Here is an 18,336-nt window from a genome sequence, read left to right as displayed (position 1 = left end):
GAGTTTTATACTAGAAGGTACCTTGAGAAAACTAATGCCAAGAACACTAATTAAGTATAATGAGAAGGCAGACTTTAGTCCTTAAATTTTAAGCTTAACTTAAAATCTAAAAAGACATGCTCAGACTTTAAAGAAATTTGACATTTATGCTTCTGTTACTTTTCTGAAAAGTAGAAAAAAACAGACAGGTCACAGAGTTTTGTTACAAGGGGAATAAAGATAGTTAGGCACCTAAGCCCAGATTTAGCCACATAAATCTCATGTTTAGGTGCATCAATCCCAATTTTAGGCTCCACTGAGATCCACAAAACTCCCACCAAACCCTGAAGGGGCTTCAACTCACTTGTCACCTAAGTTTGAAAGATAAAAGTTCCCCTAGCGCCTCCGGTCATGCACACTGCTGTCTCACTCCAGCTGTCTGGAAGCCTATCTACCATATAAATCCCAGATTTCAGAGTAGCAGCCGTCTTAGTCTGTATTCGCAAAAAGAAAAGGAGTACTAGTGGCACCTTAGAGACTAACCAATTTATTTGAGCATAAGCTTTCGTGAGCTGTAGCTGTAAGCTGTAGCTCACGAAAGCTTATGCTCAAATAAATTGGTTAGTCTCTAAGGTGCCACTAGTACTCCTTTTCTTTTTATAAATCCCAGAGTGATCCCTGGATCAGGGGAAGGCAGGCAGGCAGACAAATACCTATATCACATGCAGACCCAACTAGTAGGTGTGCTCACAGACTATCTACGTGATCAGGTCCCATTCAAACTCTGACTGGAGGAGGAGGTGGTTCTGATGCTGCCATCCCTTATAACTTTTAGCCCAAAGATTAGAGCACTTGCCTGGGCTGTGGGAGACCCAGGTTCAATTCCCCCTGGTGTTGGGTGGGGAAGGAATTTGAACAGGGGTCTCCCATGTGTCAGGAAATTGTTCTAACCACTGAACTATGAGATATAGGGTCCTTTCAATCTCTCCTGCTGAAGCTGTTCCACGGTAGATTTAAATAATGAAAGAGCAATTGGAAAAGGAGGACTGGACACTGGGTCTCCCACCTTCCTTGTAAATGCCCTAACCACTGGGCTACAGAGTCATCCCCCCTTTCAATCTCTCTCTCTCCCACCCCCCACTCTGGGTGATTAAATATTTACCCACAGTGGACAACCATTGGGCCAGAGGGAATGAGAATGACGCTTCTGAGAAGCAGGAGACCCCTATTCAAATCCTTTCTCCCCCTCCAGCAGAAAGGGGAATTGAACCTGGGTGTCCCACATCCCAGGTGAATGCTTTAACCCTGGGCTAAGAGTTATAAAATGGGCCCCACTTTCACCTTCTTCTCTGGTGGCAGCCATTTTGTGTGGAGTGAGGCAGGCACCTAACTCACTCCTGCAATAAACTACTTTGGTTCCTAAGCCACTTGACTCATTCCTGTTCATAGATCGCTAATCCAAGATAAGCACCTCCATTCAGTCCAATTTGGGACACAAACCTATATACCTTCCCTGCCTCTGTATCAATCCACACCCCCTGAAACTGAATGGGCAGCTGGGCCCATTGAAAATTTAATTTAAAATGTAAATGCTCACGTTTTCTACAATATGTAACTGTAGATTTTTTTAAAATACAAAAATCCATATAAAATCTACACAACAAACATTAAGTATTGAATAGCTGTATTACACAAAGGCCTGTCTGCCCTAAACATAAAGGCCTTGAGCTAGCCGAACAAGCATGTGCTTAACTTTAAAAATCACACAAATAGTTCCATTCGCTTCAATGAGACTACTCCCATGCTTAAACTTGTGTACATGCTTAAGTGCTTTTCTGGATTAGAGCCCGAATGAGTAGTCTGTGGAAGACCAGTATATGATCATATAATTAAAGACACTATTGTAGTGCATAGGCACAAAGGGGCAGAAATAAGATTGCATGAGCTGCCTTAATTTTGGCATTTCCTGACTTTGAAGTGCTTTTCTTTGCATATATGTTTTCATCTTCCTCATTTAGTGTATAACCCCATGCCTCAGACACTCATACCATTCAACCCTCGCAACAAGGCACTCCAGAGGTCAGCCGTATTGGCCACACAAACCTTTTCACTCACATCTAACCATCACACTGATTGAGCAGGGATCTTGTGGCAGGGGGGAACAGTATGCCATATAATTAAGACATATGTGCAAAGACCAGAGACAGGATTAACTGGGCAACCTCAACTCAGGTGTTTTCTGATCTGAGTGCTTTGCTTTACACATGTAGCATTCTCTTCATGTAATTTTGTTATGGAATTTCCTAAGATTCTTTTTTTTTTTTTTTTACAAAAATGAAAAAAGAAAGAAATTCTATCATATGCAATTATTTGCCTGGCAGAAATAAAAGAAGACATTGTCCTGTCCACATAGTACAGGGGTGGCCAACCTGAGCCTGAGAAGGAGCCAGAATTTACCAATGTACATTGCCAAAGAGCCACAGTAATACATCAGCAGCCCCCCATCAGCTCCGCCCTCACCCCCGCTCCCAGAGCATCCCACCCACTGGCAGCCCCGCCAATTAGTGCCTCCCCTTCTCTCCCTGCACCTCCCTATCAGCTGTTTCGTGGTGTGCAGGAGGCTCTGGGGAAAAGTGGGGAGGAGCAAGGTCACAGCAGGCTCCAGGGAGGGGGCAGGAAGGGGTGGAGTGGGGGCAGGGCCTGGGGCAGAGCCAGGGGGTGAGCTGTGAGCATCCCCCAGCACATTGGAAAGTTGGCTCCTGTAGCTCCACCCCTAGAGTCGGTGCCTATACAAGGAGCCGCATATTAACTTCTGAAGAGCCGCATGTGGCTCTGGAGCCACAGGCTGGCCACCCCTGACATAGTATATAATGGGGCAGGAACCTATTCTATACACAGCATTATATATCATACGGAATGATACAGGGCTCTTTCCCAAACCTGTCTTGTTCCATTCACACCCTCCCAAAATCATATTCCACAATCACCTACACATTACAGATAAAATTGTCCATGTAAACGGAATGCCCACAGTACGTTCAGAGATATTTCCATCAGCTCACATACGCATTACTAGTGGAACAATCGTAAATCATTAATTTTACAAAAAGCTGCACATATCGGAGAAGTTCATTTTTCTGAACAGTTATAACTTAGCCAAACCAAAATTATTTTCACCAGACCAATGAAAGGAAAATCTGAGACACGAGAGCCAAATTTCACGTTTCTGCCATGTGCTATTGAGGAACTAAAGCAATTTTAAAAGAGTTTCAGTAAATACCCATGATTGCAGAAGTGCATATTTTCTCCACTCACTTCACTACCACAGTAGGCCAACTCATTTTTTGCTTAAATTAAAAAAAAAGAAAAAAAAAATCTCCTGGCATGAGAAAAGGTAAAAGTTTGGCAACGTTATAAACATTCACAAATTGCCTTTAGAATGAAAACTCTTGAGCAACCTTAACTATGGGAGTTAGTACACGCTCAGCTTATAAGTCTTTTCTGCAACAAGGGCATTAAAGCAAAGTACCTTTAGTTCATAGAGTCCTAATATCTGCATGGGCACTGCATGAACCACCAGCTGTGGGGAGGCTAGCCCCAACCCCGCCCCTTCTGCCCAAGACCACACCCCTTCCACATGCCCTGCTGGAGCCCAGAGGGCCCCGCCCCCGTGGCTGCCAGCCTCCACGCCAGGTTATTGCCCCCAGCCCCGGAGCGCCGGGAGGGCAGGCGGTGCAGCCCCAGTGTGCCAGGAGGGCAGGTGGCACAGCCCCAGCCCTCCCAGCCCCAGAGCACCAGGAGGGTGGTGTGGCCCTAGCACCAGCCCTAGCCGGGGCCACGATGCAGAGGGGAACTGGCAGGAGGGGGTCTGGGGGCGGAGCAAGGGAGGGGCCAGGCCTGGCTGTTTTGAGAGTCACAGCCTCCTCCAGCCTATGATACCTTCCACCCATGACTATCTGCTAAACCTTCCAGGCCAGTTCTGCAACCATTGCTCATTCACTTACTCATGCAAACAGTCCTACTGACTACTTTGTGTGAGCAAAGATCGCAGATTCAGGTTTACAGTAATTATATGGAACTGTAGTTTTATATCTGGTTTCAGAGTAGCAGCCATGTTGGTCTGTATTCGCAAAAAGAAAAGGAGTACTTGTGGCACCTTAGAGACTAACCAATTTATTTGAGCATAAGCTTTCGTGAGCTACAGCTCACTTCATTGGATGCATCAGATGCAGTTTTATATCTGTAGTTCCGAAAAAAAATTCACATTTCTTACAATATTAGTCCCATTAATGCCACCATCAACTGGGGACAGCATATGTATCATTAGCTCAATAAGCATGTGTATTTTTTCATCTCTCAGTATAATCTAAAGTAACGGGAACTCAGCAACAAAGTAGAAACTAGTTACTCCTTGCAATGTGACATCAACAGTCCTTCCAGTCCTAAATGTCCCCAACTCTGTCCTCCTTGAGTTCTTAAGGGCCCGACACACAGACCATTCCCCTCTGGTTTGTCACCCCTAAATGTGTGAAAACAGCTCTCCAGTTATCAGCTCATTTTAGCGCACACACTCCATGCAGTTTGCACATCAGAGACCTGCTTGGGATAAAAATAAACCAAAGTTTATTCTATAGGAAAACCACAGATTCAAAAATGAAATAGTAAGGGAAGGCAAACATATACAAGTTACACAGAAAGCAAACAAAGACAACCTCAGGCTTTACACTTTCATATTAGATAAAATCCCTTGTCTAATATAAGTTACCTTTTGCCTTCGAACAATTTTCCTGTGTTCATGGAAATCTTCCTGAATAGAGGCTGTCCCTTAGTTTCTGGATGAAAACCTCAGTTTCAAGCCTCCTTTTTAAAAATACTTTTTCCTTTCCCCCTGCCCTTTCCTGGCATGTAACTTATGGTTATTCAGAGTGGGGGAAATTCCCTCTTGGCTTGATAGCCAGGATGTCTCAAACTTCCCATCATTGGCTTTTACTGGTCCGGACTATAGATGGTTACTTGGAGCTGGTTTTCTGTAAACACCTGGCTAAGCAGGGGCCCCTTCTTGCTGTGACGTTCTAGTTGAAGTTCTATTATAGATTATTAATACAATTTTCTATATGCATAAATACATAAATTTATAACCACAGTCTGTATACATATATAATAATGACCATCAAGTGCAGACTATTACAAGCTTTCACAAAAGATGTCACCTAATATACTTTTATACTACAATAACACAGTATGCAATCAGCTTATTCAACTGCTCATTTTGGGGGTTTAAACCTTCTGTTCTCCCCTTGGGGTGTCTGGACCCTGATTGTCACAGATGGCTTCTAGTATAGGGTAATTTGATTAAAATTGAATGCTTCTGGGGGGGAAATAATGTGCTCTTCAGATACTATTTAAAATGCAGAGGGATGGCCCAGGGCAGTGGCTGGTGTGTGAACATGCAAGATCCAAACCCTAGAAAATATCACAGCAAAAGCATGATCATCCACCAATCCAAGGTCTGATTCGGTAGGCAGATGGTGTTAGAACACAGGACAAGGCTAAAGGAGGTGTTCTTGGGCACAGCCATAGTACTTAAGGTATCTGATTCACAACACAAAACAAGTGATTAACATGCTCACCTTGTTTAGGGTAGAAAGTAATAGACAATTTGGCAAGTGAAGCATTTCAGATATGGCTGTTAGGTCAATTTTTCTGTTATTGTTTTACTGGTCATTAATATTACTTTCTCTGTTACACTTAATTGAGTCCTTTAATGTTTTGATCCTTTTTCCTTTAGAGGGAAGAATTAAAGTTGTTATTGAACGTTTCTGACCCTAAGCTATTGGTCCCAGCAGGATTATTCTGATTTTACTTTTGCAAGTGTAACAGAGAACAGCAGGTATGCAAATCCCCATAAAGACAGATCGTATCAATTCTAACCATGCAGATGCGGTCATCATTTTGGTTGGAAAAATAGTTGTATCTTCATTTTCAAATCTTGATTTGCAAAATACTCTCTTAAATTCATCTCTGCAGGGCTTGACTCGACATCCAGACCTTTTGAAACAGAGCCAACCTTACTGAACAATTCCATCTAGCTGCACCAGCATCTAAAGCTATTCCGGCAAATACCTTCCAAAGCACTTTTAGCAGCTTTATAAATAGGGGCTTACATCCCTTACTGCACTCCCTTATGCTCCTTTACAGGGGAAGATTATTACTATCATTATTAGTGAGGCAATAGGGCTAAGAAGTTCAGCTTGGGTACACCCAAAAGAATTTTAGATGCACAGCCACAACTTACCTAAACCTCTTGAGTTCTCCTGTATTTCTAGCACCTGCCTGCCCTCTTCCAGTTCCCCTCCCTTCCTACATCTCAGAATTGACACTGTCTAGTACTACCCTATTTCATAGATTCATAGATATTTAGGTCAGAAGGGACCATTATGATCATCTAGTCTGACATCCTGCACAACGCAGGCCACAGAATTTCACCCACCACTCCTACAAAAAAAACCAGTTCACTTCCTGGCTCCAGGAGCTTTGTAACCTTGGTGTGCGGCTATTCAACAGCTACTGCATATCACCCCAGAAGTCGCTGCATGTCAGCAGTGGGCACAGCAACAGCTGGGTTTAAAGGCTAATGCACGCTAGGATCTTTGGGATGCGGGAGGACCCACCAGGGAACCTGCAGGAGGATAATCAAACGTTCCGAGCCAGAGAGGTGGCCAGGGAAGCTCATGTGAGCAATGGAAGGAGTTTCTGATAGGAGACATCCTGGTTTCAGAGGGAGTGGCTGCCTGGCACGTGGTGCAATGCAAGAGACCTGTGGTTCTGGCAGACCACACCTTGGAAACAGGCAGCGGATCCCACAGGCGCAGCAGAGACGGTCACCGAACTGGCTTTTGCTGGGTAGAAACGCTGGGCGCATCAAGCCAGCTCCAGGGCGGATGGTCCCGGGAACGAGCGTGCGTGGGCACCGTGTGTGTGTGCGTGCGTGCGCCCTTGAGCCATAAGCAGGACAAGGGGCTGGGGACAAATGTCTCAGCAGACCCAGCCCCCCGCCTCAGCGAAGGGCTGGCACACGACACAGATCTCCCTTCCCTGCCAGGGGCCTGCCAACAAAACGCTGGAGTCTAGGCCCACCACTGCCCCTCGCAGTGGCTCCGTGGGGTCGGGCACAGCAAGCAGTGCAGGGCACCGGTGGGGCACGCTCGCTGCCCAGGGCCAGCAGCAGGAAGAGGCCACAGGGCCACCCCCCACGCAGGCCCCTCCAGCCCGCGAGAGGAGGGGCTCAGCACAGAGAAAACATGGGCAGCAAACAGTGCTGGACACCGACCCAGAGCTGCCTGGGGAGCGGGCTCCTTGTACCCACGCCCTACCGCTGTGGGGGGGCGCCGGGGTGGGGAGGGGGGGGCCAGTGGGGGAAAAGGGGGGTGTCGGTGGGTTCCAGAGGTGGGTGTGGGGTCAGGATGGCGTGGGGGGCGCCCGCCGGAGGAGGGGGATGGGAGAGAGATGTGGGGTCCCGGTGTGTGGGGGGTGCCGGAGGTGGGTGTGGGGGGTCCTGACGCAGAGGTGGGGGAATGGGAGAGAGAGATGGGGTGCCGATGCCGGGGCGGGGTCCCGGTGCCGGGGGGGGGGGGTGGCGTGGTCCTGGTGCCATGGGGGGGGGTCGGGGTGGTGCGGGGGGGTGGCGGGGTGCCGGTGGGGGGGGGTCGGGGTCCCGGTGCCGGAAAAAGGGTCAGGGTCACGGGGCGGGGGGGTGCCGCGGGGGGGCCGGGGTCCCGGTGCGGGGGGGGGGGGGTCACGGGGCGGGGGGGTGCCGCGGGGGGGGGCGGGGTTCCGGGGCGGGGGGGGTTACGGGGCGGGGGGGTGCCGCGGGGGGGCCGGGGTCCCGGTGCGGGGGGTGCCGCGGGGCGGGGGGGTGCCGCGGGGGGGCCGGGGTCACGGGGCGGGGGGGGTGCCGCGGGGGGGCCGGGGTCCCGGTGCGGGGGGGGGTCACGGGGCGGGGGGCCGGGGTCCCGGTGCGGGGGGGTGCCGCGGGGGGGGGGGCGGGGTCCCGGGGGGGTCCCGGTGCCGCGGGGGGGCGCTCACCTGTAGGGGTTCGGGTAGCGCTGCCAGAAGGCGGCGAACACTTGGTCCCAGGGCCCGCGGAGGACGCCCAGGCTCGCGCAGTGCTTCCCCATGGGCTTCAAATGTATTCGTTCTAATTTAAATTTTAAAAAATTTCTATCTTGGAGTTTGAGGCAGTTTTAATTAAACAAAATGCACATCATCTTCAGACAAACTCCCAAATACAAGCATCTTCCTTTTGATTTTTGAATATAAAAATGAAAGTAATTAATATTCCGACTTCTAGAGGCGCCAGATATCCAAACAAACAAACTCATTCGGCTTAACCACATTGATCAGATCCCCCACCTCCCTCCCAAACAATAATCAAACCCTATCACCTCAGCTCATCAATCTTCTTTCACCCTCAACATCTGAGACAAAAAGGATGACCTTTGCAACATGCCTGGAAGCTTAACAAATTCAGGCTGTTTTGGACCCGGGTGAAAGAAAGTTCCAGAATTGAGAATCTTTCAAGAACATCACCCTGGTGGAAAGCTACTCCAATCTCTGCTGGAGTAGTGTCACTTGGGGAAGGGGCCATCAGGTTGATCATGGATGTATTTAAGGGATCCTCTTTAGTTTGTTATGAGTTATTTTGTTTTTCCACATTTCTTGCCAAAATTAGACCTGGTGTAAGCAGATGCATCAGAAAGATTTAGCCTGATGTATTTAGCACATCAATGGTATAGTGCATAAAACTGGGTGGGTATTTGTTTATTTCTATACTTTCTGTTGAGCCGTTTCTCTCTCCATCGTTTGTTTGCTCTTTAAAGTTTCTCTTTCTCTCCTTTCTAGCTTTGACTCATGTCATGATCTGAGTGGCATAAGCTGCTCTCCCCACCCCCCACCCCCAATCTTTTTTCTCTCTGTTGCAGTTAACTAAAACCAGAGCTGCATCATGTCTTTTTTCTTGCCTTTTCTTCCATCTTTGTCATTCCATGGTTTCAATCCAGTGATCTTTCTGAACACATTTACAGTCCCAGTTTTTTGTTATCAGCTTCCTTGTTTGCCTCCTCTCTTTCCTGTTTTCATTCACCAGAACTCTTTCTTGTCATATCTCATCTTTGTTCTGAGTTACCACCACCTTTCCATTTCTCACTCATGCATCTCTTTCTTTTTATTCACGTACCAAATTTTAATAGTCTTTCTACACCTCCCTTAGCATAAGTAATTTTCTGCTATTTTAAATACATAAGCTGCTTTCTTTTCTATGAACCAAATATTTATCTTACTGCTACCTGTAGACATTTTAAAGCCTCTCTACATTTGTTTATTCTTCAGCCAGATTAGACCATGGAGCAACCATTGTCCAATTACACTTTTTTGCTTGATCGTTTCAGTACATTGTCCAAACACTCAGGGCTCAACTGGATCTGAAAGTACAAATTGCTTAGCACCAAAAAGTCAAATAATTTAAGTATTTGAAGAGCCTACAGTAATTTCTGCACTAAACCTTTTCTCCAAACGGATACAGTTAAATATACCTGTGCTCAGGATAGTGAAATTGGGACACAGTGTGATCAAAAATTGAGAAGTTTTAATGCAAGTTTTATATGATTCTGTTTGAAAACAACATATCAGGAGTGTAAGTGCAACATACTTAGAAAAGTAACACAGACAAGGTTAAGGAAGCAGGAAAAAACATCACTGAACAAACAACATCTTAGAATGACAAGCCATTCTTTCACATATACACACACAAAACAATACATGTATATAGTGTTTGCAAACTCCTCCCTCAGAATCATGGGGCCATGTGACTGCAGGTTGTATAGCATGTCTGAATTTGCCCAATAAAGTAACTTGGGCTGATAAAGTTTAAGCCAAATTCAGATATTTATCATTCTGGGAAGTTGTACTTATTCCTCTACCCAGTCCCCAAAGGTTTAACCCTAGAAGTACTGCTTCTTGAATGCCTCTGAGTAGGCTTGTCTGTGTTATTCCAGAAAATATAGAATATATTGCACTTAGATTCCTGGATAAATTTATTCTCCAAGAAAATATAAATCAGGTATGTTGAAATTCAGAAGTGCTTGGAAATTGGGTTTTGGTTTCATAAGAATGGCCATACTGGGTCAGACCAGTGGTCTTCCGACAAAAAGAAAAGGAGTACTTGTGACACGTTAGAGACTAACCAATTTATTTGAGCATAAGTTTTCGTGAGCTACAGCTCACTTCATCGGATGCATACTGTGGAAAATACAGAAGATGTTTTTATATACACAATGAAAAAATGGGTGTTTACCACTACAAAAGGTTTTCTCTCCCCCCACCCCACTCTCCTGCTGGTAATAGCTTATCTAAAGTGATCACTCTCCTTACAATGTGTATGATAATCAAGGTGGGCCATTTCCAGCACAAATAGATAAGCTATTACCAGCAGGGGAGTGGGGTGGGGGAAGAGAAAACCTTTTGTAGTGCTAAACACCCATTTTTTCATGGTCTGTGTATATAAAAACATCTTTTGTATTTTCCACAGTATGCATCCGATGAAGTGAGCTGTAGCTCACGAAAGCTTAGGCTCAAATAAATTGGTTAGTCTCTAAGGTGCCACAAGTACTCCTTTTCTTTTTGCGAATACAGACTAACACGGCTGTTACTCTGAAACCGGTCTTCCGACAGTGGCCAATGCCAGGTGCTTCAAAAGGAATGAACAGGGCAATCATCATGCGATCCATCCCCTGTCATCCTGTCCCAGCATCTGTCAGTCAGAAGTTTACGGACACCCAGAGCATGGGGTTACATCCCTGACCATCTGGTCTAAGAGACATTGATGGACCTTCCTCCTTGAATATATCTAATTCTTTTTTTAATCCAGTTATAGTTTTGGCCTTCACAACATCCCCTGGCAATGAGGTCCACTGTGTGTTGTGTGAAGAAGTACTTCCTTTTGTTTTGTTTTAAAACTGCTGCCCATTAATTTCATTGGGTGACCCCTGGTTTCAGCCCATTAGAGAGAAAGAGGTCGAGCTTTAATCCCATAAATTAATGACTATTCACCATATCTGACAGACAGACAGACAGTCCATGTTGTGGGCAACAGTCATAAATAATCATAGTGTAACTGAATACACATTGAACAGGTAAATAGGTTAGAAATATTCTTTTTTCTGTATCTGTTTCAGCATATTTTATGACATAGCACACAACCGAGTGGCAATTACCAATATAAAAAAAGTGAGAGCAAGGAATCTAGGCCTAGGTTTTTGTTCCTGTTTGTTTTTATTTAGAATGAGGTGTGCCACAGCCTAGGTAATATGTCAGGCAACCTGCCCTCTCCCTCCCCCCCACCGCCCAAAAAATATAAGCTATGTTTCACTGAAAGTAAGTCACGCACTACAAAATGCTGCCACATAAACTGCAAATTGTTGCAGTACATATCCTTTTAGTATTAGTAGATGCACTGGAATTTGTTGCAACAGTGACACAAGATATGATAAGTAAGGATAAGTTATGTTTACTGTTTATACCTGTACCGAACTGCTCAAGCCTTTAGTTGTCACAGTATCTTAGAGATCCTGTGTTATGCCCAGGTATAGGTGCTGGAACCAGGGGTGCTGATGGTGCTGCCGCACCCCCCTAGCTTGAAATGGTTTCCATCATGTACAGGATTAACAGCTTGGTTCAATGGTTCTCAGCAACCCCACTATACAAATTGTTCCAGCACTTCTATGCCCAGGAATTATTTCTCTCACATAATGCAAATCTCAGATCCTATTCTGGTCTCTGCTATTTCTGGTAAAAAGAAAATGGCTAGGAAACCAGTTCTGAGTACCACAGCCAAAACAAAGAACACTCAAGTTATCAGATGCCCAAGCAGAGACCCTAAAGTACTCCTAGGTAGAGATTATCCATTGGCCATGTTTTCTGGGACTACATCAGGACTTCTTCTGCCCACCATGATCTGACAAAACAGAAGCATAAAGAAGACTGTGTGCTTCCCTTATATGGTACGGAAATACAGCTGTTTGTGTTATTGCCTGTTGTTGAAGAAATATAGATCAGAAATTGCCAAAATTACAGTTAATTTCTACAGCTATTGTGTGATTTGATGTTTCTTTATTCTGAAAGGTTGAACTGATCAGAAAATGAGCCAGCCCATGGATAAAACCTACGTACTCACCGTTACCATTATGCTGCTGTACTGGTGATGATATTTTACTTGCCCATTAACAAAAAAAAAAGTTATTCATTCCAAGCCAGAATAGAAGTAGAATATTGCTACTCTGCTTTAAAATCCAGATCATCTCATTCATTTTAATATTACCCAATATTCACTGTTTTCAGACTATTTCTTTTTTTGAAGTCCTTTTCACATTTTCTGTTTAGGTCTTCTTCTATCCTTTCCCCCCCACTCCCTCCGTTACTACATTGAAATAATGTAAAATGTTCATTATTTGGAAACTGTTTATCTCTGCATGATCATTGCTCCTTTACTTGCCTTCCCCTACTCTTCTTTTCATACTATACTTCCTAGTCAAGCTGTATGCACTTGATTTTTAATAGCTTTCATGTTCTTTGTACCATAATTGTGTTTCTATATTTGTTTACAGCCTCATACTGTCATATCTCTTTTTCCTCATTTCCAGTACCTTGGTCAAGGGCATCTTACATACATTTCTGTACACACACAGGAACAGAGGAATTGCCATAGTGGATCAGGCCAGTGGCCCATCTTGTGCAGTATCCTGTCTCTGATATTGACATATACCAAATACTTCACCAGATGGGGCAAGAAACCCTGAATAGGGAGTTATGAACTAACCTGCCTGCATGGAAGTTTCTTCCTACCCTCCCCCAATTAGTTTATGCTGCGAGCATGAGGATTCCCAGACTCTTGAATTTTTGGTTTTAAAAAAAACCACAGACTACACCCCTCTTCTCTCTCACTATAGCTTCCACACTAAGGGCTTGTTTAGGCCTGGTCTACACCTAAAAACTTAGGTCAACCTAGCTACATCGCTCAGGGCAGTGAAAAATGTCATGCCCTGTGCAATATACCTAGATCAACGTAACTCCCACTGTAGGCACAGCTAGGTCAACAGAAGAATTATTCCATTAACCTAGATACCACCTCTCAAGGGGGTAGATTTACTACAGTAATAGAAAAACCCTTTCTGTCACTGTAGTAAGTGTCTATACTACACTAGTAGCATAGACATACCCTTAAACTAGAAAGTTTTGCTGCTTTAATTATACTAAGATAGTTAAAGCAGCCATCCATGCCACCCCCCATCCCATCCCCAAGTGTGAATGCAATTATACTGGGATAAAAGTGCTTATACTGACATAGTTTATTTTGGTTCAGGAAGCAAAATAAGCTATACCAGTATAACCATATCCACACTAGAAGCAGGTCTACACTACAAACTTGCATTGGTGCAGCTGCACCACTGCAGTGCTTCTGGTGAAGATGCTCAAAGCCAATGGGAGCAAGCTCTCCCATCAGCTTAGTAACTTCACTTCCGTGACAGGTGGTAGCTATGTCAGTGGGAGAAGTTCTCCCGCCTACATAGCACTGTCTACACGTAGGGTGACCAGACAGCAAATATGAAAAATCGGGATGGGGGTGGGGGGTAATAGGAGCCTATATAAGAAAAAGACCCAAAAATCAGGACTGTCCTTATAAAATCGGGACATCTGGTCACCCTATCTACATGGGGCAGGGGAGAGTGGGGTTAAAGTCGGTATAACTATGTCACTCAGGGCGACCTAGTTGTACCAAAATAAGTGTGTAGTATAGACCTGGCCTAAGAATTATACTGGTATCATGATATCAGTAAAAAGTCACAGCCCCTACCCATGGTGAAACTTTTCTAGTATGGACTAGGCCTAAGTAACTACTAAAATCGTGAAAACTCAAACTTTGAGACAAGTTTGCCAATTTCAAGCAATACAGTATTATAAAAGTCCTGTTTCTTGAGCACTTGTCAACAATACATGTGTATACAAAGAAGTTAAGAAAGCTTGAAGAAGAAACATCCCATTCCTAAATTCAGACTCCCTGAGCATCAGAGACACAACTTAAAAAGCAGCCACTACAACATGTAGAGAGTTTTCCTGAATGTCGTTACTGATCCAGAAGTAATGAAGTAGGAGGTAACATGACCCCAGAGCACAAATCACCTCTTTCCCCTAGTGCATACATATGGAGCTCAGCAGCTACCATCTGTCTGGTCTTCCATTTACAACCTATTGAAACATGATCACTGAAAGAAGATCATGTTAAACCAAAATATATAGGTTTAACCCTTAAATATGAGGTTTATTGTATTTTAGTGTCTTCGGAGGATTACAAAAAGTTTTTTTAAAATCACATAATAAAATCCGACCAAATTACAGAATATTAACATAGATAGATTAGATAAATTAGATAGCTATTCCTCGCAGAAACAGAGTAAAAAAACAAACAAACAGATCTCTGGTCAGATTTTGAGGAAAGACTTTTTAGATAGTCTTTAGTAGGAAGAGCCGCTTACTTGTAAACAATAATCAGGTAATCATACACGTTCCTCAACCCCATTGAAGTAAATGTCAAAACTACCATTGACTTAGAGAAGGATCAGGCTCCTCATATTAATATTCACACAAGTTAAAATATTAAACACTAGGCTAATTGAAAGCCCACATTAGCGCTTTTAAAAGGTAATATGTGGGTATAGAATCCCTCTGCTTTTGAATGTTAAGAACTTTAAATGATCACATAATTACTAAGTGCCTGATCCTGCAAAGACTCGTGCACATGTTTAATTAATGCTCTTTGATGGGTCCCATTGAAATGAATGAGACTACCCACAGCGCGTAGGATTAAACTCACGGACAAATGTACACACAGACACTTTTTCAGGATCAGGGCCCAATTCTTTTAAGAGCCCCAAACAAAGAGATACCGTTGTATTTAGACTAGTATTGCAACGTTAAGAAGTATAAAATTCCATTCTTTTGGCATGTACCCCACTGGAAAATATTTTCTTCAGTATCTGTTATATAATGTGAATGCTGTACACCACCTACATGTAGCCAATGGAGGCCTGATGATGATTAGGGCTTTTGGGTGATAATCAAATGCAAATAATCACTAATAATGTAGCTAAGAGTATAATTCTTTACCATTAATTAGTACTGTAAATTAGCATTAATTGTACATTTTTATCTCATTGTGAGAAGTTTCTTTCAAGCATCAAAATACCCCTTTATTGCTTATCTACTTGTTAAAGAGTATACATGTCTGAAAACTCTAATTTTTAAAAGTTCATTGTACTGTATCTATCTCAGAAGCATTATAATTTCTGAAGATCCTCATAAATGTTATTATAAGGTTACCTTTCTCATCTTTGAGGTATTACTTACACAGCATTTTAGTGCTTTCAAACATTAAAAAGTTTGCCCATTCTGTTCAAACTTCTGAAAAGATTTTATTCCCTCAGCGCTTAACTTGTGGAAGCATCAGACACCTGTAAAAGCACAGCCTGTGCAAACCGCAAAAAATATTACCAGGTCCCTTCTCAAATACGTTGATTGAAATTCACGTATATCAGATGCACTGTACTAGCTCTCATGGTTTATAAATTCTCCTCCGCCCCCACTCCTACCCCTCACCACACTTCTTTATCGCTCATAGCAGATATAAAAATATGAATCGTTGTCTTCCACCTTCTGCACAGCTTCTTTCGCAAACTTCAAAGACAATTTACTACCAAGAAATATAAAATTAAAAATTTCATTATTTAAGATGCACAATGTTTTTTCTGTTTATTAGAAAAATGAAATATTGAAAATGCTAGTTTCATGTCAATTAAGGTTTAAATCATGTGAGACAACTGGAGACGATGGACAACAAGTACTCCTTATGGCCATACATCCTTTTAAAACACCCTCCACAAATGGTTAGCTCATCATAACAGGTTTATTGCGGGTCCTCATTCTTTATTGTCTCCAACACAGATATAGAACAGGTTTCTACATGGTTTGACCTTTGCTGAGTAGTAAGACATGGAGTAAATTGAAATATGAAGATGGCTAAGTCAAAACCTGAGAACCCAGTGGTTAAGGAAATAAGGCACATATAAAAGTCCATTGTTTCAATCACTAACTGAAGTGTTAATGTAGAAAAAAGACAAAACAGATGTGCTTCACTATTAACATTCAAAGTACAACTTCAGAAGTTATGTAGCCATCGAGCACTGGACATAGGAGATGAGGTACATGTAAACCAAAAATGACAACTGAGTACAAGCTATGCTACTTTTAAAAGCCTTTAAACAAGTGCTGAGTTTACAATGTATCTCCCCAAACCCATTTTTTCCACATGCAGGTAAAAATGTAATTATATTTTGCCCTGATTAATTTCATATTTAATAGCATTTTGGGATCTTTTAAAGACAGTTTTAAAACAGCTATTACAGCCATATACCAGGGGACACAAAGGGATATCCCTGAAGATTAGCTGCCTTCTAGTTACCCAACAAACCTGTACCATCCCTGACACTCTTCCTGAAAGATAAATTTATCATTTTGACATTCAGCTATTGCTTGAACAAAGAAAACCACAAAAAATGGGGACATGTTTTATCATATCCTGTACTATGATTATTTAATACAACATATTCAGGATATTTAAACACTGCAGAGACTACCTGTATAATTCTGAAAAACACTACTTGAGCTCCTCCAGAGACAGTTTATCGCCTGCAGCAGGATAGATGCTATGTACATTCACGAACTGCATGATAGTATCCCTCACTTTTCCAATCAAAAGATGCTTTTAGCTTTGGTGATGCAAGAACGGTGTTTACAGTTGACCAGTGCAGCAATGAACTATTTCCAACCATTTTTACAGAGAGTGTATTTCAAAAGAAATGAAAAGCAACTGATACCATCCCAAAGCTCTTTGAAGGAAGAAGAAGAAAAAGTACTGAAGACAGTGCAGAAACTAGACAGTAAAAAAAATCTGCTGTTTTGCTTTCACAGATGTAGCTAAATCCCAGTTTTACACAGGATCGCAGGGTATTTAAAATCAGGACATTTACTGCAGAGAGTTCTGCTAGGAGACGTAGATATTTCTTCAACGAAGTATATACATTTTAATTGCAGCTTTAATCTGCTTCATTTAAACACAGTTGCAACGTTTGTTTAATGCCACAGAAGCGGCACTTTCACAGCAAGCGTTTCAACTCCGATTCCAAGTAGTTGATATTAGTACAACAAGACCGTCAATTAGACTACAGGATCCTACTATACAACGAGTTTAACCATGTTATAGTCTAGCGGATTACAGAACCCCGCGAATTTCTTCCTTGTTTTAAGGCACGCACAGACTTTGGGGGAATCGCAATGCAGATTAACAACCATACCGAGAAGAAATTAACTCTGGTTTTTTAACAGGTTGACGCGCTCCTCGCCCTAGCGGCTCCATTCCGTCTCAAGTTTACAGTGCGGAACAGGGTTTGTTGGGCTTCAAAGGTTTCCATAACAATCTGAGAACATGGTTAGGCTGAAATAAGATCAGAGTTTGTGGAGGTTTTTTTCAGAAAATAACCAGCTGGGGGGGGGGGGGTGGAGGGGGAGGAAAAGTCAGTTGTGTGAGAGATTCAACCCTCCTGCGAGCAGCTGCCGCCTAGGTCCCTAAATCACTGACAAGGTTTAAGGTGACCGTTTACACTGGCCTCCCAAATCAGCCTGCTCCCAGATCAGCGTCCTCTCAGGAGCTGCAAAGTCAGCCCGGGGAGGCTGGCTCCTGGAGGAGCGCAGGCGGCAAGCGCAGGAGCCGAGGCCGCCGCTGCTCCCTGCTCGGGGACGGGCACTTACCAGCCTTGCCTCAGTCTGCCGCGGGGGCTGGGAGCGGCAGCGCGCTTCCCCGAGCGGAGGAAAGATGGTGGTTTCGCAGCGGACCACCCATCCCAGCGCGTATGCATGCAACAGCCGAGAGGGGTGAAGCTCTGGAGGTGGAACAAGCGCTTTCTAACGCCACCTGCTGTACGGCGCGGCAGCCTCATTGGCTGCTAGGGGACTCCCCGAGGCAAGCGGGGGAGCCAGCCCCAGCCGCCTCCTCCCCTCCCTCTCCTGATCATTAGAGCAGCTCCTCGCGGCAGCCTGGCTTGTCCTGTTGGGGGGGGGGGGGAGCATCCTTCGCCCCCATTCTCCGACCTCAGGTGCCTGGTGGATGCGCTACACCTGCCGCGCGTTGGGCAGCTCCAGGGGCGAGAAAGTCTCACATATCCCCTGCCCCTGCACAGAGGTGGGGGCCAGAGA

The 18,336-nt window shown here is 44.1% G+C and overlaps 1 protein-coding gene across 1 annotated transcript in view; it reads right to left on the bottom strand.

Annotated features, from left to right (window-relative positions):
* Positions 1 to 18,088, bottom strand: part of THSD7B (thrombospondin type 1 domain containing 7B) — a 496,247-nt gene extending 478,159 nt beyond the window's left edge. Inside the window, exon 1 of the mRNA XM_007057469.3 lies at positions 17,893 to 18,088. The gene's annotated coding sequence lies outside the window, so the exon portion shown is untranslated. The remainder of the gene's footprint in view (positions 1 to 17,892) is intronic.
* Positions 18,089 to 18,336: the final 248 nt, after the last annotated feature.

This window comes from Chelonia mydas, chromosome 11 (assembly GCF_015237465.2).
Source record: "Chelonia mydas isolate rCheMyd1 chromosome 11, rCheMyd1.pri.v2, whole genome shotgun sequence".
NCBI lineage: Eukaryota > Metazoa > Chordata > Testudines > Cheloniidae > Chelonia > Chelonia mydas.
Note: the sequence above shows the minus strand (reverse complement) of the source record. Positions and strands in the feature narration are given on the sequence as shown.